At 48.7% G+C, this 24078-nt stretch overlaps 1 long non-coding RNA gene across 2 annotated transcripts; it reads left to right on the top strand.

The window, feature by feature from the left end:
- The first annotated feature begins 558 nt into the window (after positions 1 to 558).
- On the top strand, positions 559 to 23894 carry LOC146427468 (uncharacterized). 2 transcript variants are annotated; one of them, XR_014856425.1, is made up of 5 exons: positions 559 to 959; positions 1077 to 1162; positions 20997 to 21163; positions 21286 to 21450; positions 22496 to 23894. It is a non-coding gene; the product is annotated as an uncharacterized LOC146427468 (long non-coding RNA). The 2 variants fall into 2 exon arrangements; XR_014856424.1 differs by having other exon boundaries at positions 21283 to 21450.
- The last annotated feature ends 184 nt before the right edge of the window (positions 23895 to 24078 follow it).

The raw sequence follows: 24078 nt of genomic DNA, 5'->3' as shown, positions 1-24078 counted from the left end.
TTGGGCAATGGCTTCTCTCCTGGGAAAGGCTTTTGGGCAATGGCTTCTCTGCTGGGAAAGGCTTTTGGGCAATGGCTTCTCTCCTGGGAAAGGCTTTTGGGCAATGCCTTCTCTCCTGGGAAAGGCTTTTGGGCAATGCCTTCTCTCCTGGGAAAGGCTTCTCCTTCTCCAGGTTCCCCACCTGTGACTTTCCCAGAGTCTCCTCCGGTCACTCCCAGCCTCGCCTGACAGGCAGGAATCTGAAAGGAGCCAGGCTGCTCTGGAGGCTCACAGAGGTCGGGGGTCTCTGTTGTGCAGCTCCACGCAGCTGTTAATCACCAAATATCTCTGGCTCCCAGCAGCTGTCTGGTGTTTATCTTTGCCTGGATATCTGCTGGCCCAGCCCGGGGAGAGCAGGCTGTGCAGCCAAGGCAAACACGGAGGGAACAGAGCTCATTTGCACACAGGGGTGAGCACGTGTGTGCTCTGGGGGTGTGTGTGTGTGTTTGCACGCACACAGGCCAGGGCTGGGTCCACTGCAGAGCCCAGCAGGGATTTGGGGTGATTAAATGTGCCATTTTGGGAAGGTGCAGGTGAGTTAAGGTGTACCAGTGTGGCTCAGGGAAGTTCTCTTCCTCAGTAATTCCCTGAGTTCTCACTAAGCCTTGGGAAGCTTTGGAGATGAAGTGGAAAAATACAGAACTTCCCAAATCTTCCGGCATCAGTCGCAGAGAGGCTTTAAAGTGCATCTCAAAGGCAGTTCCCAGGGCCATCCCTTTGGGGAAGGAGGAGGAGGAGGGCTAACAAAGTAAACTCTACCACCTGCAGAAGAGGAGGGCTGACCCTGTGACTGCAATTAACCTGTCCTCACAGGTGTGTGAGGGCACGAGGTTATATAAATCAGCCTCAGGAGAGGCTGAGTTTTCCGGGCAAGGATTGAGAGAAGGAGCTCTCTTGGCCTCTTTGATGTCCTTTTTGTGGTAAGAAGCTTGCAGTGACCTCAGAGATGAAAGGCATGAGGAGCAGCAAGGAGGATGTGAGTGTGTTATACCCTCGTTTTTCTGAAGGCTTACACCTTTCTTTGTGCCTGTTTCCAGGTCCTTTCTGTCACAGAGCATCCTGAGCTACCACATGACAGCAGAGGATGTCCTGGCTGCATCTGAGTTGCTCTTTGTGTGATCAGGTAGGGTTTAGCTGAACTTATGGGTGGCAGGAACCAACTGGAGTTTTCTTTTATTGAATTTTAGCTGCAAGTGTCCAGAGAAGCAGAAGGTTTTGCTGAATGCTGTGAAGCTTCCAGCTGAAAGGTTTTTATTTACCGTGCAGTTGGCTGGGTATTGAATATTGTTCTGTAAAGAGAGCTCGAGGTCCTGGCTGCAGCTGACCCTCTCCTGAGGTTTCAAAGGTTGTCAGGCACTGAGATGTTCAGGCCCTGGCTGTACAGGATGGTGTGTGCCTTGGCCTACTCCTAGCCCTGGAAAGGCTGCAATCTTGCAGTTTCTCACACCGAGTTCCTCAGGGGCAGCTGCACAGGACATGCTGCAGTGCTGGCTGCTGGAGAGGGTGTTTTTGGGAGGTGGGGAGCTGGAGGCTGTGCTGAGCTGTGCTTTGGGCTGAGCACGGCTGAGTGAGGGGGTGAGTTTGCTTATCCCTCCTTTGCCTCTTGCTCTGTGAGTACAGTGAGTGCTTTCCACGGACATTGTGCAACAAAGGCTTCTCCTAAAGCAACTCTGCTTTCTTGGCTGTAAATGCCCAATTTTCCTCAGGTCCAGCTCTGGTATTTATCAATTAACTTCCTCCAGATCCTGGGAACAGCCACAGCTGTCCTTCCCTGCAGCCCAGAGCACCCACTTCCTCCTGCCTTACCTCATCCTGCAATTACTGTCCCTCAGGGCACCCTGGGCTGCAGCAGCCTCTCCATCTGTCCTGCCTTCTGAGCAGGCAGCAAAGCCTCCGAGGATACAGGAATGGAAGAGAAAGCAGCCAGTAGGCCAGGAGGGGTGCTCAGGCAGGAACATGCTTGTCTTGCACCTGGAGGCAGTGGGGGTGAGGCTGGGATGGGGAATGGGGCTGGGATGAGGGGAGCAAGCTGTAGGGAGGCTTCTGCTGGAGGCTGGGGGAGAGAAGGAATTGAACAGAGAGGTTGGAGTGGCTCCTGTTCCCACCAAAAACGACAAACCCCTGGGTCTCCAGTCAGAGCCTTTGCTGTAGGTGAGAGACTTCTCCAAAGGGAGAGCCCCTCTTGCTGGAAGGCAGAGGACAGGAAGGGAGGAGTTCAGCTGGACCAGACTCTCCAGTAATGAACTCGTCAGCTGCTCATGTGTGAGAGGATGTGGCAGCCCATGGATTTGCTGGACTCTGTGAGCAGTGATTGCTTCTCTGAAGAGCCAAGATTCTCCTGAAGAGCAGAGGTGCAGACCCTTCCTTTCCCATGTGGAACACTCAGAACAGGCTGTTTGGGATTGTCACTCAGCAAGGTTAACATTCTGCCCTGAAAAGAGGAGTAAAACCAGGGAGAAACTGCACAGAGACACTGCTGTGCCCTGGGGAGATGGTGCTGCAGACCTCTTGATGGCAGCCACAGCCTAGAGCTCCATCCCCTCTGCTTTATTATTTCCAGCTTTGGAAAGGGAAGCATCACCTTGGCTTTGCCTCCTCAGAGGTGCTTGGAGCAGGGCTGGCAGAGCTGCCAGGTCAGCTCTGCAGTTTCCATGGAGCTAGCACAGCATGGAGAGCTGTGGGATTCCTTCCGATCCCTGATGCTCGGGGTGGATCAGGACACCTGAGGGAGCAGTGATGGTGCTGCAGTGCATTAACCTGGCCTCTTCCCATCCCAGAGGCACCAGAAAGCTTGAGGGAAATCCCCAGGCTCCTGTGCCTTGGCTGGGAAGCTGTGGAAGCAGTGGGGTGTGCAGGGAATGTGACCTTGCTGTGCCCTGTGACAGCCCTGCCAGACAGAACAGGGGGACAGCAGAATTATCCCCGGGGTTCCCTCAAACTGAAGCCAGCTTCAAGCCCTTGTGCTCACTGCTGGAAGCAGAGGGGCTGGGCAGACCTGCCTAGAAGGCTGTGGAGCTGCAGGAAGGAGATATGCTGAGAAAATATCATCTTCCCTGAGTGCTGCTGCTCTTCCTGAGCTTGTCACGCCATCCCCTGTCACCATCTCCAGTGTTTAGGGCATCCCAGGCTGTCCTGTGTGCCCCATCTAGGTGAGGGGTGTCTCACACAGGGCTTGGTACTTGAGCACTGCCATGGACGTGTTTAGTCAAATTTTCTCCTCTTTCCTTGTTTTGTTGGGAAGAACAAGGCAGAGTCAGAACCCAGCTGCTGACAATGGGGCTCCTGTGGGTATTAGTGTCCCGAAATCCCATTTTCCTTTCGGAGCTGATGCATTTTGTTGTTTCTGGCCCCCACTCATTCAGGGAGCAGACATCCTGTTCTTCTCCATCCTCTCCACATCCCTTGGCTGATGTTTGGTGTTAGCTGAGGACATTTGGTAGCCCACTGAGCAAGCCACTCTGGGAAGACAACGTTTTCCCTATAATTTACACAGGGGCATTGTTCCCTGCTTTAATGTGCTCTAATTTAAACAAAATGGTGTTTTAAAACGAGTTTGGTGGGATTTGTTACAAAGACAGTAACTCTGTTGTTAAAAAGGACTTAAAAAAAATTTTTTTTTTAAATTTTTTTGGTAGAGAGGGGATTCTGCCTGTGAGTTAAGGTTGCTGAGTTGGGCAGAGGCTGTATAAAAATGTGTGTGAGCTCTACTAAACCTTCTTGTAATTCCGTGAAGTTCAGTGTAGCTCTGATGATGCTTGGAGGGAAGAACTTCATGCTGGAGTCGCCTGGCTCTGGTCCCAGTCAGGATGGAGGTCACTTCTATTGACCTGAGCTGCGCTCAAAACAATCACTTAGGTGTGAAAAAATCCACTGCCTGTTCCCTGGGCTCCTCAGTCCCCACCCAGTGTATTTTTAAAATATTCATAATGAGCTGTCATTTTGGCCAGGGCTCACTTGGCCATTTAGGGCTGGTGGTAACAACGAGACCACAATGTGCAGGAAGGGCAAAGGAATGAGGGTTTTTCTGCTGGTTTATTGTTTTCCCCTGCTTTGTTTGGAGTCCTGCAGAGGTTTCCAACAGCTGGCTCAGCCATCATCCCGATCGTGTTGCTCTGTGCTTCACTGAGCTGGGGGGACTTGGCAAGCCGGCAGCTGTCCAGAGCCTGAGCCATGAATGAGCTCAGAGGGGAAGGAGAGAGCCTGGGATGGGAGAAAGTCTATTAGTGGTGGCTTTTTTTTCCAAGTGAGAGGCTGACAGAGCTGAGTGGATCCAGGCACAGCCTGAGCAGGTGCTGGGTGTGCTTTGCCCTCCCGTGTTTCTCCTCCCTTGGGCCCTCCTGGAGCACTTGGGGTGAAGGATGACCACAAGAACTCCTCCAATCAGCCCAGCTGCCCATCCCTGCAGCACCAGGCTCTGGGCACTGCTCATCCCTGCCCTGGCAGCTCCCATGCAGCTCTGCCAATCTGTTCCAGTGCTGATTTCCAGCTCTTGGCACTCTGATGCCCCACACAGTTCTTTTTTAAGCTGTATTTCAGGCTTGAATGCAACCTGCTGGCAGCCTGCCATGGATTTTGTGCTGCAAATCCCAAGTGCCAGAGCTGCCTAAAAAGGGGTTTTGGGCAAGATCCTCAGTGCCCCTTGCAGCATCCTTGTGTCCAGTGCTGCACTGTCCCTTGATATCACGCCAGACCTAACAGCTCATTTATTCTGAGGATATTTTATACCATGCTCAAGGTAGGGAGGAGAGTTTCAGCCCCTATTTCATGCCCTCAAGCCCACATTTCAAACTGATGTGGGCTGTGTTTAAAATTTCCTTAAAATAATCCACACAGACCCAGTGAAGTTGTAGCATGGTGTGATTCCCTTCTCGTAGAGCCTAAAAGGTTCAGTGAACGTGGTGAGCCCTCTCTGAAATGTGGCTTGCAAAGCAAAATCCCACTGCTGAGGGGGTGTGTGTGGAGTGAGGGCAAAGCAGAGAAATGTGTTGTGATGCTTCGTTCAGGTGAGAAGAGTTGGGCAAAGCACTGCAGGCTCCTGCTTTTAAATAGCTCATCTTTAATTAGTTTGCTGCCCTCATTATCGAGGGCAGTTGGCTTCCTGGAGGGTGCTGGGGCTCCATTTGGCAGTCACTTGGGAATTGTGGAGATTTGTGAGGCAGAGTGATCTGCAAATGGTGGGGAAGGCTGGATGCAAAGCTCCTGTGAGGCTCTGGAAGAAAACAAGGGGCTGCTTTGCTCTTCCCTAGGTATGCACTCTGCCAGGGTGTTTTCACTCTTTTTTTGCTGTTTCCCTTTCCTGCCAAGCCTTGTCTGCTAGAAGCTCCCTGTGGATGCAGAGTTGGCTGCTCTGCTTTGATCTTCTCCATTGGCATCTGGGAAATTCCTGACTTGTGTTATTCCTGGCCTGCACCTAATCTCTCCACAGTGATCATCCTTTGGGCTCAATCCCCCAAAATGTTCTGCTGGACCTCTCAGTTTAGCTGTTTGCTGCTCTCTGCAGGTTTTCTCAGGGATGATGCTCTGTGTGCCATCCAAGCTCCATTCTCCCTCCTGTGATTCTCCAGCTCACCTGCCCCGGTGTGAGGGCTCAGGGACAGGTGCTGGTGCTGGGCTTTGCTTTTTGGAAGGGGCAAACTGAACAGGATGAGTGGTTGGTTGGTTCTGGGCTCCTCAGGCTTGTTTTCTTCCAACCTCAGCTCCCTCAGGGAGCACAGAAAAACCACAAAGGGGGGAAGTGGTAAACAGAGGGCTGAGATCTGTGAGGGAACAATCAGCCTTTTCTACCTTAATGGTTATTACTGATGGCAGCTCTTTCCTTGTGTCTTTCCACACTCTGCCTAGGCAGATGCCAGCCTCTGGCAGGGAACAGACCAGGAACTCCAACAGCCAATAGTTCCAGTGTTGGAAAACCAGCCAGTAACTGTGGGGAGAATACTTGTGGGTTTATTTCGATACCAGTGCCCTGCTGCTCTTTGAGGGTGTTTGTTACCTGGCATGTGAAGCTACAAAAGTTTTTTTTTCTGTGCACCTGGAAGGGCTTTTTAATCTGGGAGAGGAGGGCTGGGATGGTTTGTAAGTCATGGATGGGAACTGGTTGGGGGAAACATTCTTAATTCCTTGACATAACGTGGAACTGCAGTAGTGAAATCCACGTTAAATTAAGACAGATGAGTGCGGAAGGAGCTGCTGGAGGAGTTTGCTGTGTTTAGCACAAGAGAGCCAAATCTGTGTTCTCTTGCTTGTGTCTCAGCACCGTGGATGCCTCAAGCTGTCTGGCATGGGGCTCTTTCTGCTAAGACTGAGCTGAAATAGGACTTTTCACAGGATGACAATGAACTTTGAATAAAGGCTTTGGCTCTGGCACAGTTTTTTCTGCACTGAGAGGAGGGAGCTCAGGTCTGTGCTGCTTTCTCTGACAAAAAAATCCATTTTGAGGTGTACAAAAGAGCACTAAAGGCTCAACTCCCTGCAAGTTATTTCCTTTGAGCTCTTGATTACACTGTAGCACATGCATTCCCTGTATGATCCAGGATGGATGATGTTCCATCCATTTCTTCTGAATACCTCATGGATCTCCAGCAGCTGTGAGCAATTTATTTTGGGTATAATCAGTTACTGTTTTGGTGAAGTGCTTTGAAGATGTACAGCATCCTCAAATGCTGAGCTTTGTTTCATTATTATTACTATTTAACATCTCTGTGCAGCTGAACTACTGTCAGACATCCTCACTTAATAATGTATTTTGTGTCTGGATCTTTTCTGCAAAGGCAGATTTTTGGCCCAGGGGGTGGTGCAATGATATAATAGAGTTTGCAGTTTTATATTCCCTGTCATCCCAGCCTCCCAACATCTCTACAGGTTAATTCTCACCATTTGGTAGGGAAGGCTGGCAATCCATCATCTGTGATTCTGTGATCTCCGTGCAGATGTGGAGGCTGAGGGGGAAAAGATGACCTTTTTGAGGTCAAACAGGAAGGAATTAGACCCAGATTGCCCAGAACCTGCTCTCCCCATTGCCCTTTCACTGCATCCATGCCACAGCCTCATAGGAACCTCTCCCACTCCTTACAAAGGGATCTGGCAATTGCTGTATTTATATATTCTTAGTTTGGATTAAAAGAATAACAGAGATGGAGTTTGCTGCCATGCAAAACACTTGTGCACTGCAGAAGTTGAAACCCAAAGGTTGAGGTTGAAATCCAGAGAAGCAGGAGACATCCTGGGTAAGCAGGAATGAGTGACTCCTGAAGTCATGTGAAGTTTGGAATAAGGTTTCTGTCATCAGGGGATGGGATGTTGTCTTTGCTTTCTCTTCCTGTGATGCCACCTGCAGACCAGGCATTGATTATGTTATTTAATTTGATTTCTGGCCAGCAGGATTGCTGGCAGAGCTCTCCAAGGAGCTGCTGTTTGGGATGCTGTGGGAAACCAGTCTGACCAGAGGCCATTCTGCGGCCTAGATCCCCCTGGGGGAGTGGGGAGAGGGACTGAGCAGGGCAGCTCTCCTGCCCTCTCCTGTGTTCAAACTGATGGCTGTCAATCCCCCCTTTTCACCAGAAACATTTAAAAAATCGCTCTAAAATTGAGGATGTGATCTGAGGAGATGGAGCTGTGGAACTCCACCACATCTTGGACATGAACATTCAGTGTCAAAGACCTGGAAAGCAGTTCTTCCCCTCCATGCATCCCCCACCCCACCCCGGGGACAACAACAGCATGGAAATAAATTCAATTATCTGGCTCTGCTCTTCTGACAAATACAGAACAACTCTTCCTAAAGGCCTGGGTTTTGCTCTCCCTGCCAAGGATCATTTAGGCAGAGCTCGTTAGTGACTTATCTCTGCTGAAGCACCACTGAAAGCTGACAGGGACAGACCCCAGCAGTCACTGCTGTGCTGAACATCTGGCTGCAGCTCCAGCTGTTTGCCCCCTACGTGGGGAAGCTCCTTCCCTCAGCCCCACGCTGGGACATGGGATTTCCAGCTCCCCCTAGGGCTCAGGGATTGCTCGTGGCAAAGTTTGGGGTGACTGGCAGTCCAAGCAGGGAGAATTCCTCCTGCTTACTCACAGCTTTTTTCAGGAGCTTTATCAAAGCCCTGCTCCTACCAGGGAAAGCTTTTCCTGATAACTAATCATTGCAAGCAGCAATAATGGGTGAAAACTGCCCCAAACAGCCTCAGTGGGATTGGGAATTGGGCATTGGGCTGCAGATCCCGAGAGTCTCAGAGCCTGTTAACCCCAGCAGCCTATTTATCTTCCCAACGTGCTCATTAAGAAAACAATGTTATCTGCATCTTAAAGCAGGGAAAAGAGAGACTCTCACTGCCCTCGAGTCTCCTTGGTCCCTCTGTCTCCAGCTGGTGCTTTACTGGAGCCTGAATTGCTCTTAAATGTCCCCTTGCTCCCATATCACTGTGTCCAGGGACTGGAAAGGGATTTAAGGTGACTAAACATGGCCTTCAAAGGCTGCCACAAAAGTGCATCCCAGGGAAGGGATGCAAAGCACTTTAACCCTTGTAAAAGTCCAGACAAAAGCTTGGTCGTGTTAAATGTAGAGATTTGCCAGCTGGGGTTGCCCAGGTTGGTGTGTGAAGCATTTTCCTGAAGGCAGTGCTGGGCAAGGTCACCTCTGCCCAGTGAGCTGAGCCTCAGGATTGGCAGCCTGATAAGAAAAACCAGCCTAAAATCTGCCTGGAATTCTACAGTCTGGTTCATGGCTGTTAAATTTGAAACCAATCAAGCCAAACTCGAAACCCATTTACTTTCTGAACTCTTCTTTGCTTGCTTGTTCAAGTACTGGGAGGGAAGCCAGCTCTGGAAATGAAGTCACTTTTGAAAATGGCTGCTCTCCCCAGAAGGAGGCTCTGAAAATTCCCATTGTAATTTAAAGTAATTTCCCTGACCTCCCCCCAAAATATTACAAACTTGGCCTCTGAATCAGCCCCTCCCTTGTGTCCTCAAATTAAAAAGAGGAGGGAAAATAAAGACACTGGCACTGCAAGACCTTTTTTATGACACCAATTTTATTGCACAGGATTCAGCGCATTGACAGGCTATAAAAGTTTATTGGAAGCAGATACAGCCTGGCAATGGGCTGACCTGTGCCCCTGGCTGGGATTCATCCCCAGGCTGCTGGAGAAGGGATGTGGGTTTGTGGCATTTTCTGCACTCTGACTGGGTGATCCCTAGGGAGGATTTCCTGGAGGGAAATGCCCGCTGGGAAGCACCAGCACTGGTGTGAGTCAGGTCTGTGCAGAGATGTGGTGCTGACAAGCTCTGTGGTGAGGCTTGGGGGTGAAACACATGGCTGAGGTCATTCATGCAGTTAGGGCTTTCCCTGGCAGCTGGATTGCCCTGGGATAATATTCCCATGGATGTGAGGGCAGCCATGGATACATCAGCAGTGTCGTGTCTGAGGTGGGTGAGGTCTTCTGCACAAGAGGAGCATCTGCATTGCAGAGCCCACCAAAGTGCAAACTGAGGTCCTGGGCTGTGACTTGGGACCCTTGGGAAGTTGGAAGGGAGATTTTTCTTAGGCAAGTGACTCTTGGTTCTTAAGGAAAGCTGTTCTTAGTTCCTGTGTGCTTTTGCAGGATACCTGGCACAGCTGTGGCATGAGTTGAATGTGCCTTGTGTGTGCAAAAGCCATGGAAGTGTTGGGCACTGCCCACCACATGAGCTGCCTCATCCTCTGGTGCGTTTTTCAGCTCATCCCAGCAGCCCTGCATGATTTGGGCTGATGTACCTTATGTCCAACCAGGACAAATTCTGCTTTTACCTGCCCTTCTGTTCCCTGCTTTGTTCCGAGCTGCTGCAGCAAAGCTTGTCCAAATCAGAGCGAGATCCTGAGCAGGGTGCCAGCTCTGCTGTGCTCCCAGGTCAATGAACTGCAATAACTCTTTCCCCTCGAGACACCAGCGACCCTCAGCAGCCCAGGGCTGTGTCCCCTGCCAGACCCCTCACCTTGTTGGTCTGAGCCCGTTTGGCTGTGCTGTCAGGGAGCATTTTCTGGGGGAGCAGCACTAGCTAAAGCCCTGTTTTTGTATCCACAACAGAGTTGCATCAAGGTTGCCGCGTGTCATTTCATCACTCTGGCAAGCGGCGAGCCCAGGGCTTGGAGTGAGGAACCTTATTTTTAATAAAGGAAAAATCTTTGCACTTTTATTCTGCATCTGTCAGCGATCTCACTTGGCTCAGCCCTGGAGGAGTTCAGCTGGCCCTCGTGTTAAGGAAAACCAACAAATTAGTACAGATGTTTTTCTGAGAGCTGCGGGGATCAGGGATCAGTGATTTAATACTGCCTGATATTTGATAGGGGACGCCCAGGGAATATGTGCTGGAAACCAGGAAGTAATATTACATGAAATCAAAATATAAATATGTTCCTAAAGGTTTAGGTAATTTTTTGCAATTTCCCCTAGTACAGTTTTAAATGAGGTCTCTCCTTCTCCTCCTCTTCTTCCTGCACTTGTTCATGTAGGAGCTGGACCCAAAAAGCCAGGGAGCTTTTTGTATGGTTTTTGGGGGGCTTTTGTAGAATCATGGAATCCCCGAATGGTTTGTGTTAGAAACAACCTTTTCTGTAGGCTTTAGCACAGCTGAGGAGAACACATCTAAAAGTTTTGATAAGAAAGTAGCCTTCACCTCCAGAGGTAGAATTTTCCCTTTGGGAAGCATTCAGGTTTCAGGATCCACCAATCATTGTGCCCTCCCTGCTTCTTCCAACCCTGAGAACTCCTGACAACCAGGATATTCCATGATTCCACAACTCTGTGAACTGAGTTGGACCAACAAGGATCATCAATTCCAACTCCTGGCCTTCGGCTTAAAGCTCCTGCTGAGACACATCTTTAGGAAGGGACAGCATGGGGATGGGAAGTCACTATGGCTTTGCTCTTGTTGCTGACATGCCAACAAGCTGTTTTTCTGAGAGGATTGGGGGATTACTTGGTGATTCTTGATGGTGCAGAAGGGCACAAGTCTGGGTTTTTTTGGCATTTTATATTCATGCATTTATACAAGATATGAAACCAAATGTAGAAAGGGAAGTCAAGTCATTTTCCACATGTCCTGAATTTAGGTGACATCTCTGAGTAGACTCATCAAGGCTATGAGGAATATCTGCAATTCCTCTTGGTGGTTCTTGACACTTGGGAGCTCCTGATGTGTCAGCTGGTGACTCTTTGCCTGCCACATCTCCTCCATGGGGTTTTTGCATTGCTTAATGGCCTCACCGCTGCTGGGCTGGGTTTGCTGATACCTAAATAACTCACAGCATGAGAATTCATTCACACCCTCCAAAAACCACAAGATATGGAAAAATTCATGTTATTCTTGACTCTCAAAAACATAGCAGTAACTGAGATGAAGTCATAAGGGCTCAGCAATGACCATCAGGGGGATTTGGAAATAATTCCCAGCCCCCCTCTGTGTCCCTGGGATGCCCAGGGTACCCCAGCTGTCTGGCAGAGGGCAGTTTTCCCAACATGCATTGCTGGCAATTTTGGAGTGAAAAATGGCTTTTCTCCTCACCTTGCTGCTGCCCCACTTGGAGCTGGCAGAGCCTCCCAAGCAGGTGTGAGGTGACAGGGCTGTGGCTGAAGATTTTTGGGTTGGAAAACTGGCTGGGGAAGGTCACACCATAGCTGACCTCCCAGGCAGTGCTGCTGCTGGAGCTGAGGTGCATCCTCTGGGTGATGTGGAGCTCCAAAGCATTAGGAAGTTTGGCTGCTCCAAACCCATTGCATCATTCCGGAAGATGACACAAACAGCAGCTCTTCCCCCTCTCATTTCCCTTCTTGCCCTTGGGCAAGGACCCAAACCCTTCCTGGTGTGTAATGGAGTTACTGGTGCCTCACCAGTGGGATTGGTTCTGTCCTGGTTCTCGTTGGTGTTTCAGAGGCACAGCTCTTGGTTTGTACCTGGAGCCATCCCAGTGCTCATCCTTGTGCTGCAGCTCATGGATTTGGGTTCAAATCAATGAACTTTTGGTGGATGTCATGTTGAGGTTGTACTGAAAACAGAGCTAATTAGAAGCCAGTGGGCTTTTCAGTCATGGAGGTGTTGAGCCAAGGGAATCCAGGACAATGTCCTGCACTTCACATGAGGGAAATTCCTGCTCTGGCTGTTCCTTTCCCTTTGCTCCTCCGATTGTCCCTTCCTGCAGCACAGAGACACTCAAGGATTGCTTGCTGATCTTACCCCATGATTTCTTTGCTTGCTGGGATTCTGTAACTGTTTTGGTAGTCCTTCTGCAGGGATAGGAAGGCTGAGGTTTTTGTAAGGCCTCAGTTGGCTTTAAATTGTATAAACTTCGTACTCTTTTTACATCCAGCCTGCAAACTCAGGGAACATATTCAACTCCAAAGCAATTTCTCAACTTAGTGACAAATCTGCTTCCTATAAACCCAAGCTGTTGGCATTTGCTCTTACCCTCCTTTAATGCTTTATTAATGAAGTTCTTTTACAGCTGTTCCATTATTTCACCTGGGATAAGAGTCAGGGTCACAGGTGGATAATTATGTGGGTCATCCTGTTTCTATCCTCTTAAAACTCTGGCACAACATAAGCTTTCTTCCAGCTCTCAGTGTTCCAAAGACTTATTAAAAGTCAACATTAACGATCCAGAGCACTCTCTGGCCAGGTCCCTTTTTAAATATGAGTTCTCTGTGCTTGCTGATTTCAAAAGACCTCATTTACTAGCTGTGGCTTAACATCCTCCTTGGTTACTGTTGGATTAGAAGCTGTTTCATCATTGCGTGATACGAGCAAATCCCATGGCTTCCTCTCAAATCCCACATGGCTGCTCGTGTGCCTGGAATACCTCAGAGCTCTGGAAATACCCCTGTTCTCCTTGGCTGAGTGGGGCTGTAGTTCTTTTGTCGAGTCAATGCCATTGTTAGGGGGTTTTGTTCGTCTAGAATTGTTTGAGGTGTTTGTCCCAAAGGGATGATGCAGAAATCTGCTGTTTCCAGGCAGGGAGATGATCACCATGGGGTGAGAAATGTGGCACAAAGCATCAGTCCAGGGGCAGGGAGAAAAGGAAATGGGGGCAAGAAAGCTTTTCTGCGGTGGAGATTGTCCTAGTGGGAGGGAAAAGAGTGCATTCATGTCCACTCAGGAATCAGAGAATCCCAGAATGGTTTGGGTTGGAAGGAACCTTAAAGCTCATCCTGTCCTGCCATGGGCAGGGACACCTTCACTGTCCCAGGTTGCTCCAAGCCCTGTGTCCAACCTGGCCTTGGACACTTCCAGGGATCCAGGGGCAGCCACAGCTTCTCTGGACACCCTGTGCCAGGGCCTCCGCACCTTGACAGGGAACAATTTCCTCCTAATACCCAATCTAAACCTCTTCTTTCAGTTTAAAGCCATTCCCCCTTGTTCTATAGAAAAGTCCCAAAGGAACGTGACATGTTCAGGTGGGATAGAGACCTTGTGTGTGACCCTTGGAGAAATTGCTCTTGGATCACAGCAGGGCGAGGATGGGCTGAAGGCAGAAAGTGGGGAAAGCCCATCTGGGGTGGCACTCAAGGGACATCCATGGCATTACTGGCACAAGAACTCATCTGTTTAGATGTGTAACCAGAGGGAAAACCACTCCAAGCTGCGGTCTCCTGGAGGCACTCCTTGGAGAGATGCTGCTAACATGGAATAAAAAGGGATGAGAAGGGGAGCAAAGGAACACTGGTTTATCAGTGAGCCAGGGAGGCAACAGTAAAACAGAGACTGAGTGAAAATTATCCTTTCATTGCTGCTTTCACTGGATGAAAGAGCTTGGAAAAGCAGTGGAAGAAATGGCATTTCTGAAGCAGGAGTTCTGCCCAGGCTCGACTGGGAAGGGTTGCAGAAGTGGAAAGCAGGAAATCCTTGACCACAGACAGGGAGTGGGCAAAATGGCACAATGTGGGTGTTTAGGGCTCTCTTATTACTGGACAACTCAATGTTTCCTGCTTGAAATGGGAAGTGGAGTATTCACGGATGTGTGACGAATTGGTGAGCAGGATGAGTGCTCTGCACGTAGGTGGTTGTTTAAAGATGAGCTTTGTTTTGGAAAAGTGTCACAGAGAAACAGCTGTTGGATCACTTCTGTCACTGCTGCTTCTGCTTTATCGCAGTTGTGTTCTGAATCTCTGGAAATAAAGTGATGGATACAATGGGGGAGATATATTTTGCTTCTCTCGGTGGGTGAGAAGGAGCTGAGCACAGAATGGGAGCTCAATAACCATCAGCAAGAAGCAGTGGTGGCTCCCAGGTTCCTGTAATTGTGCTTTTCTCTGTTTCAGACTGTTTAAAATTAGCCTGAGTTCCAGCTTCAAGTTCCTGCACACCTTTGCAGGGATTTTAAGCTTTATAGTGCAAAAGGTGAGCTGCTCAGGAATAAAAATTTTCCAAAGCTTCCGTGCATGCTTCTGTTGGCTTTTCTGATCCCACATTTATTGAATATGTGCTGCCTCAGGGTTTAGTCCATTTTAATAGATCCAGAGTTACAAATTTTGGTCAAGTTCAGCATAAATAGTACCTAAATTCCCATCAAGCTGCTCTGTGAACATCTTGCAAATAAACATGTGTCAATGCAAAGAAACTCTACCCCTGTGACCTGTGTTACTTGTGATGGCTCCAGAAACTCTTTTGAAAGAGAATCCTTGAATTCTGTAGTTTTCTGCCTGGTATTTACTGAAGTACTTTCTATGACACAGAAGAAAACACGTCAGTGTCAGGGAATAGTGGCTACTTCTGGTGATTTATCCCCAGCCAGGTAATTTAATTGCCTTTCCTGCTGGGTAACCAGATATGAGGATGGGGAAGAGTAAACTTGTGTGTCTTCAGCTCACAGGTTGTTGGCACTGTGCTGAGGTCCTTTCCCTACCTCGGGAGGCTGCTGTGAAAAGGTGGATGTGAGCAGGAGAAAACCAGACACACAACAGTTGCTGGTGGTTCACTGCCAAAGCAGCAAACTTAATAAAGTGAGATTTTGCCAGGCATGGAAAAAAAAAACCCCACTCAGACCCAAAGTGTTTCATAATCCCTGAGGCTGTGGATGATAGGAGAGGGAATACTTGTGTCTGTGCTGCCAGGCAGGGAGGTGCTGCTGGAGGATGGGATTAGCTTTGGAGGTGTGGAGAGAAACCCACTCCCTTCTGGGTGGGGGACAAACCCTTGGATGTAATTTGTCGTGGATGAGGTTTGCACGTAAATCACCAGGTGCATAAACAGAGGAGGAGGAGGAAACGCTGGCCAGGGAAAGCTCTGCCTGGGAGGGTTTGGAGCTGACCTAGCTTGGGTCTCTTGTGGCTTTTGTATTGCAAATAAAAAGACAAGTATCATGCTGGGATGTATAAACAGGGCTCTGGAGCATTCAGGCTCCACATGAACGTGCTGTCAGCTGTGCCTGGGAGGAGCTGGGATGGGAGGATTATCTCTAAATGTTCTGTCTGTGCACAGTCAGGTGTCAAAGCCAGCGATATGTGCATATTGATCTCTCTCCAGACTGACAGCACCTCCAGGAGGGATGGTGAATAACAAAGGTGGGCAGTGCCAGTAGCACCTTGCCTCTCTGCAGTGACTCCTCTGGGAGCTCTGAACTGGGAAAGGGGAGAGGAGTCATCAGGCTTTGGAACAAAAGCCATTCCCAAGTGGCAAATTGTTTTCAGTGCTGCGAACCCTGGAGTGACTCTGACAGTTTAATAGGGAGCAACCTCCACTGGGAGCCACCCTCTCCCTAAGCCTTCCAGGAGATAATTATTCCATTTAACAGCAGCTTTTAGGTGGGGATATGGTTAGGTGGGATTGGAGCTCGGAGCAGACCCAAGTCATAAAATTACCCAGCAGCACCCAGAGCATCAGGGCTTGCATTTTCTCCAGTTTGCTTCTTATTTCTTTGGAGGGTGGATGACTTGGGAATTGCTCCTCTGCCTAACTCTGCCAGTCTGCAGCCTGTAAGGGTTGTAATGTTGTAAGGGAGGATGTGAATTCCCTCTGTGCCACCTCCCCACTATTACTCATGTGGGAAATTGGGCAATGTGGGAATCAAATACCCAAATGCTGGGATAGGTCACTCTGTTGCAAGGATTTATTATGTTAAAGGGAAGCACCTTTTCTGGAATGTGTTGGGTGTTTCAGCTCTGGTGTCATCACTTGAGTGTCCCCACAGGGTTTTAACGATGTGTTGTAGAACAATCTGCAGTGTCCTGTGTGCAGAAATTCAGGAGTCTGAGCTGGGAATTGTCACAAACCAGACTTTGTTGTCAGGAGTCTTGGGGATTTATGAAACTGGAGGATGTGATGATAGTGTGAGTAGCTGCAGGACTCTTCTCTCTAAAAGATAGCTTTGGTCTCCAAACCTGGATGGTCCCATGGGTGGGGAAGGTGCAGGGAGAGGAGCTGCTGAAGGATGACACGTGGGAGCTGTGGGTGTGGGAATTAGGATGCTGAACTCCTTCCCAGCACTGCTGTAGGGTATGTGGGACTTCTGGGGGAGCTCTCTGAGTCACAGGAGTCAGTGATAAAGATAATCCTTTGCTCCAGTCCTGTCTGGCTGCTTCACCAGACTCCAAACTTTCTGGGAGGGAATATCTTCTGTTATTATCATTATTAGCATAATTGTGGTGCCACAGTCCCAAACTTTATCATGTATTCCTGTCTTCTGCTGAACTGTAAGGAAACAACCAATTTTGGGTGATGTGTGACTCTAAGCTGACTCAACAGGAGCTGAAATTGGGAGCCAGGCTTTCATTGTGCTCCACAACAATTGATCCCTGGGTCTCCTCAGATCCTTGTGACTGCAAAATGGGATGGAATATGCTAGTTTGCCTTCAGATCCAGTTGGGTGAAGATTGCTGGGGAGGTCAGCTGAGATTGAGGTGTTTACACCTCCTGTGGGTTCAGGCAGATTGCACTGACCATCCTTTCTCAGCTGACCCCAAACTGATCCATGTAGGTGTTCCCAGCTGGTTTGGAAGGTCACAAATGCCTGGAGGTGCTGGGAGGCAGGCTGGGGCAGGATGTTCCAGCACACAAAAGCAGAGTTTCCCCCAAGGGAGGAGATCAGTTAATACCCCTGCATGTAACTGAGAGCAATGAAAGCTCACCAAGGAGAGACTGTGCTCTGCAGGGTGCCAACATGGTTATCAAAAATGTCAGCAAACAACAAATTAAGCCCAATTATGGTTGTTTCCCAGGCCTCTGTTATTGCAGGGGATTAAGCCTGGCTTCAGCTGTTGGGATTTGGCAAGGGACAGAGCTCAGCTCCAGCCTCTGCTCTGTGGCCAGGGGAGAATTGCTGCCTAGACAAGAGAAGTGCAAACCAGCAGTTACTGCTGATGAATTTTTAGGTATGCAAGGGCATCTGGGGTGTCTGCATGCTGCAGGCTGGGAAAAAAAAAAAAAAGTGGTGTTTTTTTTTCCCTTGTCCTTAAGAGCTCTGCAGGTGGTTGAGGCTGAAGCACCTCATCATTTCACAGAATATTCTGTTTTGGAAGAGACCCACAAAGATCAGCCAGTCCAGCTTAAGTGGCATCACTTGGCACTGTCAGCTGAGGAACCTCCTTGGCTGTGAGGTGGGAGATGCTGGGCAAGGTTTGCTGGGGAGGATGGAGCAAGATGTGGAGAAGGTGGAATGGAAGATCTGAATGGTTAACAGTGGACTTGATAATATGGGTGTTTTCTACATGAAACTTCAAAGCACTGCTTTCAACTGAAAATGGGAGTTCAAGGACTAAATTAGAGGGGTTATGTCAGATGGAAAGGAATAAATCAAGTCTAAACCTTCTGGGGGGTGGGGATAACTTCCTGATAAATCCCCCAAAGGAAGATTTCCTGTGTCAGCAGCACATGTGAGCTCTTTCACTAAAATTGGAAGACCTCCTCCAAGAGGGATCAAAGGGAAGGAGGATCATCTCCGCTGCTTCTGCAGATCCATTTGCCTTAAATGCACTTGTTAAAAAACACAAAAATATCTCGAGGAATGCTGCCTTTAAAAACAAGTTATTCAACCTGGGAGCTGCATTTTGGAGGCTGGTATTGAAGCAGATGCCAAGTTTCCCTCAGTGCTGTCCATCCAAATGCTGTGTTTAATTTCACAGATTTCCTGGAACACCAGGGAGAAGAGCTACAGGGAGATACTGCAAGAATTTTATCCCAAGCATCCAAATGCCTTATTGCTAAAAGTAGCTGGAATGCTAATGCTGGTTTGTGTGTGATTTTTATTTAGGTGTGATTATGTGTGGTTGTTTGATCCAGAAATGTAGTGATAGGACAGGAACTGATGGGTTCAAACTAAAAGAAGAGAAATGTAATTTAGGTATTGGGAAGGAATTCTTGGCTGTGAGGGTGGGGAGGCCTTTGCACAGACTGCTCAGAGGAGCTGTGGCTGCCACTGAGTCCCTAGAAATGTTCCAGGTCAGGCTGGACAGGGCTTGGAGCACACTGGTCCTGCAGAAGGTGTCCCTGCCCATGGCAGGGGGTTGGATAAGATGATCTTTAACGTCCCTTCTTACCCAAACCATTCTGGGATTATCACAGATAATCAAAAACTCTTAATCTCCCGGCGCTGAAATATCTCAGCAGTATCAGCTTGCTGAATATTGTCACCAAAAGGTTTGCAAATGCCTTTTCTGGCCACATATGTGCAGCTGAAGCTCCTCTGTGAGCTGGATGTGCTGATAAAAGGGGAGCAGAAGAGAATTTCTGTGGTTGGATGCCCAGGTAGGACCTTGCCACTGAGGTGTCCTGCTCTGAGAAGCTCTGTGTTAGCTGGAGGCAGGTTTTGGGGTGTGCCATAAACTCAACCCCTGGCCTGTGCTTTTGTTACGGGCAAACAGATGTGCTGTGCAGCAAAACCAATCCTGGTGCTTCCTGAGGAGCTGAGGGGAAGCTGTTACATCCTGGATCCACCTGGATTCTGGATCCCCTAACCTGGAAGTGTCCAAAGCCAGGCTGGACAGGGCTTGGAGCACCCTGGCACAGCGGAAGGTATCTCTGCCCATGGCATGGGTGGCACTGGATAATCTTTAAGGTCCCTCCAAAACCAAACCACTGCATGATCCTATTCCATGATTCCACATGTTCTCCAGCTCTGGGGCTTTGCTGAAGGCATTGCCTGCTGTTTGCTGTTTCTCCTGTCCCCCTCCTCCTCCCAGGCACTGGCTGCAGTTTGTATTTCCCCTTTATTGCCTTTGGCTCTGTCACGATGGGCGGTGCAGCGTGTTGTTCTTCGCTTAATAATCTTTTGGCGGCTGCTGGACATCATTTCTCATTGTATTGGTGGAGGATTAGCTGAGATGATGGGAGATATTTCCTGTTTTAGCCAGCGGGATGGGCTTTGCAGGGCTTGTGCCTTCTTTTCACATAGTGTAATGCTTTGTTTGGGAATGTGCAGAGGCAGCTCGGCTATGGGAAGAGAGCGCAGCCCCTGAAGCACCATCGCTTTGATTAGTGGCAAGAAGCCACGGAACAGGCAAAATTACTGGTATTCCCAGGCTGGACAGGCCTCAGGGCTGGGAGTTGAGGTCACTGGTGTCTGCTCATGCCTCTGCATTGTGATGGGGGGCAAAGAGATTTGAAAATAGATTCCCTTTGTTTATCCCGAGCTTGTCTTCGTAGAATCATAAAATCACAGAATAGGTTGGAAAGGACATTAAAGATTAGTTTGTTCCAACCTCCTGCCGTGGGCAGGGACACCTTCCACCAGAGCAGGCTGCTCTGAGCCCCATCCAACCTGGCCTTGGACACTTCCAGGGATGAGGAGTCCAGGTTTTGTTGCAGATCTTCCCTTAGTGAAGGGTGGTGAACTGGAATGCTCCTGGTACCATCTGCTCCATCCCTATTGTTCTTAAGGGATGCTGCAGAGCTTCTTTTGGGAATCCTGGAAAGGCCATGGCTGATGCAGGAGCAGAGGGAATGTGGTCATCAGTGTGGCTGCAGAAGTGTATTTGCAACCATCTCTCTGCAGGGCAACAGCAAACAAGCTTTTCTGCAAAAAACAAAACAAAGCCTGGATAAAGGTTGAATTTCTGGGAAAGTGATTGGGGAAGGGTGGGTCCAGGTCCTGGTGACGGTATGAGGGTGTTATCTGGCATCCCTCAGTAACCACAGCCCCTCTCAGGTTACTGTTTACTGGCCCAGATGGGATCTCCAAGGAAAGCTGTTTTCTCTTGCAATAGCTCCTCAGCTCTCAGGCCTTGTGCTTGTTCTCTCATCCAGCTGTAAGGCTTCAGCCACTCTTGAAAACCCCCGAGGCTCTGTCTTCCTTCTTATCAGAACACAAGGTAGTCTCCCTGTCCCTGCCTGGATCCTGGATTTCTGGGTTTCTGGGATTTCTGTCTGCCAGCACTTCCGTGGCTCGGGGAGGACAGTTCTTGGCTGCTGAGATCAGATGCCCAGTGGGGCTGTGTTACTGCAGAGAGGTTTAATGTTACGCCAGAGATTGTAAGTGGAGACAATCTTAAGACAGAAAAAAAAGGACTTTCCCCGTTCCAAGGCGATTTCGTTTTCTTGTACTAAGGGATAGGTGTGGGGGGAGGGATTGGCTGTGACATGATCCCTTTGCAAGGCTTTGTGAAGACAAAGGGCTGCAGACTTTGTCACCTTCCTGCCCATGCCGAGTGTGGGATGTGGTACCAAACACTGAAAACCCAGACAGCTCAAGAGGGCAGGAAGGAAGTTAATGGCTGCTGGAAGAAGCTGGGGATAAAAATGCCCCACATTCCTTGGGTTTTGTAGTTTGTGCTGATTTAGTCTCTTCGTATCAGCTGTCTGAGATCAGCTGCTCCAGCAAACGTGCCTTGGGTTTCACTGGAATGCAGTGCTATGGGATTGTCACTTCAACTACACCAGGAAAGCAACTTTAGGAAAACCCTAATTTCTTTTTGTGGCCCCTTTGCTTTCTTCTGCTTTTATTTTTGTACAGAGTAAGCACAGGCTTCATAGCTTTACTCACAGGACTCATCTTTGATTTTCAGTGACTGAATGTGGGGAGGAACTTCTAAACCAGTTAGTGAAATCCCTAACACAATGATGGAACTCCTTAAAACAGAGAAAGTGAGAATCTTTTGTCAACCCCTGCTTTCCTGGTTTGCTGCTCACTGCCAGAGGGAGCCATGGAAAGGCCTGGCCTTTAGTCTGAGTTGTGAGTGATTTACCCCTGAACTGCCTGAAATATTAAAAATGGCATTTGCTGCCTTGTTCAGAATGAGCTGGTGGAAGAGCAGGACTCAGCCAAACCAATCTTTGATGTGTGCTAACCAGCAGAACCTGCCTGTCCTGCACATCTGCCTCCAAAGGATCTCCAGAGAGCCCAACGTGGAGCTGGTGGGACCTCACAGCAACCTGAGAGAAGGGAAAGAATCGAGGAGAGGAGAATTCCTCCCAGCAGCCAGAGCAGTGAGCAGCTCCCAGAGCTTCCCTCAAGAGCAGGTTTGTGTATCAGAGCTGGGTTGTTGGCCATCTGGTCTGGGATAGGTGTTTATAGCCAAGCCAAGAGAGGGATAGGTGGCTGAAGAAGTGATCAAGCTCCTCAGCCAAAATTTTCAGGCCACACCTGACGTGGACATTGAACAGCAGAGACACCATGAAGGCTCTCTCTTCTCTCAGAGAGTAATTAATAATTTGTCTGTGAGAAATATTGCGAAGGGAATCGCTTGGGGAAGGGAACGGGAGCTAAACTGTTCTCCAAAGCTCCTACTGACACTTTTAATCAGTGCTGCTCTGTCTCCCATTGACAGTTTTTGAGAGGCTACTGATCGCTCTTCATGCTGCTCCTAAAATCAGCTCTATTAGGAGTTAGAAATACCAGTGCTCTTCCAAAGAAGCTTATTTTTATTATATTCCCAGCCTAAAACTGGAAATCAAAGGGCTTTAGAATAGAACTGGCTGCAACTCCAGCATTTCCCTTGAAAGAAAGTATGTTATGGGAAAAATCCCTTTTTTGACAGCCTTCCACAAAAAAATCCTAATTTTCCCACAGGAAACTTGCAAGTCGTGGGTAAGTGGGTTTTTTCCTCCCTTTTTTGCTGTCTCTAAGTTTTTCCAGCTTGAGTTTGATGTTTCCAAGTGTTGCTCTTAGTCTGAGCTGGCAGAAGGTGCACAAGGGCAGTGACGGGTGAGGCTTTTCCTCTCTGCCTGGGAAAGGGAGGTGGAAATCCGCCACTAAAAAGTGCAATTTTGAACCACAGTAAACTTTCTACAACACTTTCTGTTTTTTTCCTGAGGTTTTCTAGATGGCTACAACCGACCCCTCAAAGGGTGAGGTGACTCACAGTGGTGGCTGTGGGAATATTTAAGGTTGATCTGCTCTGGACTGCAGTGGAAATATTTCCTGGGAATGGGCTGATGTGATCATGGGATCACAATGGGATCATGCAGGTGCTCTCCCAGTGATGCAAAACGAATAGGACAGGCAGATAAACTTATTATATTACTAAATTCAACAACATTTTGTTCTATCTACATCTGTCACCAGGCAGTGTTAGAGCATCGAGAAAGAGAAGATCCCCCTGGGAAGATGTTGCCAATCCTGCAGTCATCCTGCTCTTGTTTGGGTGAGAAGTTTTAAGCAAACAAAGCTGTTTTCTCATCCCCAGGGCTTTGGCCGTGCAGGAAGAGGCCAAAGATCCCATATCTGTGTGACAGAGAACAAAGGTCCCGCCAGCAAACCCTTCTCAGCCTTCCCTCTGGCAAACAAACAAACAGCTCAGGACCCCTCGCATACAGAATGTTAACAATGTTTTAATTTCTGTGGGGTTTGTCCTATTATTATTTTAGCTGCCAAGAGCTCCTTGCCAGCTTTCTCTTGGTTTGGTTATTTTTAATCCTTGCTTGTTTGCCTCTCTGTCGCAGCCTTCTCAGGCTTTTACGAGTGCAACACTAACCCCTGGTGCCCTGCAAACACATGCTGCACGGCTTCCCTCACGTGAGCAGCTTTGATGTCAAAATCGAGTTAAGTATGTGCTTCAGTGTTTATAAGATCGGCTCCTGAGTTTCTTAACCCTTGCCCAAGAAGTTTGGTTTGCCGTGGCTTTCCCAATAAATCCCTGTCTGCTTCATTTCGGAGAACAGCTCCGTGGTTTTCCCCACCTCTGCTGAGAGACACTACAGATGTGTGATACTTGGCACTGTGGTATTTTTTTTTTTTTTCCCCTTCCCTTTGTTTTTGCTTATGACTTTGTCTCTGGGCCTCCAGTATCATGTTTTCCCTCCTCTATGGCTCTGAATAATCAATTTGGAAAGCCAGGAAATAAATCAAAGGTTCAGATAGTAATGTAGAAAGAACGAAGGGGGAAAGCAGACATATGGATTTCATCACCAATGGAGAATAACATGTATAATAATAACAACAGAGTGTAAATGAGTGTATGTACTCACAGGGGGCTTTTCCAAAATGATTGTTTTTGTACATGATTGGGGAAGTTATTTTGTGGTTGGAGTTCTTTGGAACGATTGGATCCCAGCACTGCCTGAACTCTTTCCCAGCTCTATTTTTCACAGCAGTGGGGCAACAGGAAAACTTTGGTGCACTCAGCTGCACCTTGGGAAGGGTTCAGCACTTCTGGGGACTTCCCTGGAGGAGCTTTGCTCGCGTGCTCAGCGGTGATGGTTTCCATCCCCGTGTCCCCTCAGCACCACAGCCTGGAATTCACTGCCTCTCCCCCAAACAGAATTAATCAAGCCTGCAAGTCCTTCCCTGGCCAAGGAAAATGGAGAGAACATTGCCTGATGGTGTAAAGCAGCCCCAGCTCTGTTTGCTTTGAAACCATAGATGCTGAGCTGGGTCTGTGCTGTGTGGTGACTGACATGGGGTGGAGAAGGGACAGCAGAGACTCTGCCATGGACCTGGGCAGGAGTTGTGTTGAAAGCTGCACAACAGTTGTTGTTTCCTTTCCCACAGATCAGGATTCTTCTTTGCTTAGATGTTCTTTCCTCCGTGATAGAAGGGCAAGGAAAATGCCATTATCTTGGACAAGGGATGGAGGGACAGGACTCAGGGAATGGCTTCCCATTGGTAGAGGGTAGGGAGAGATGGGATCTTGGGAAGGAATTCTGAGG

Source organism: Lichenostomus cassidix, chromosome 24, assembly GCF_008360975.1.
Source record: "Lichenostomus cassidix isolate B80296 chromosome 24, HeHo_3.0, whole genome shotgun sequence".
NCBI lineage: Eukaryota > Metazoa > Chordata > Aves > Passeriformes > Meliphagidae > Lichenostomus > Lichenostomus cassidix.
This window is presented reverse-complemented; position numbering and strand designations above follow the sequence as displayed.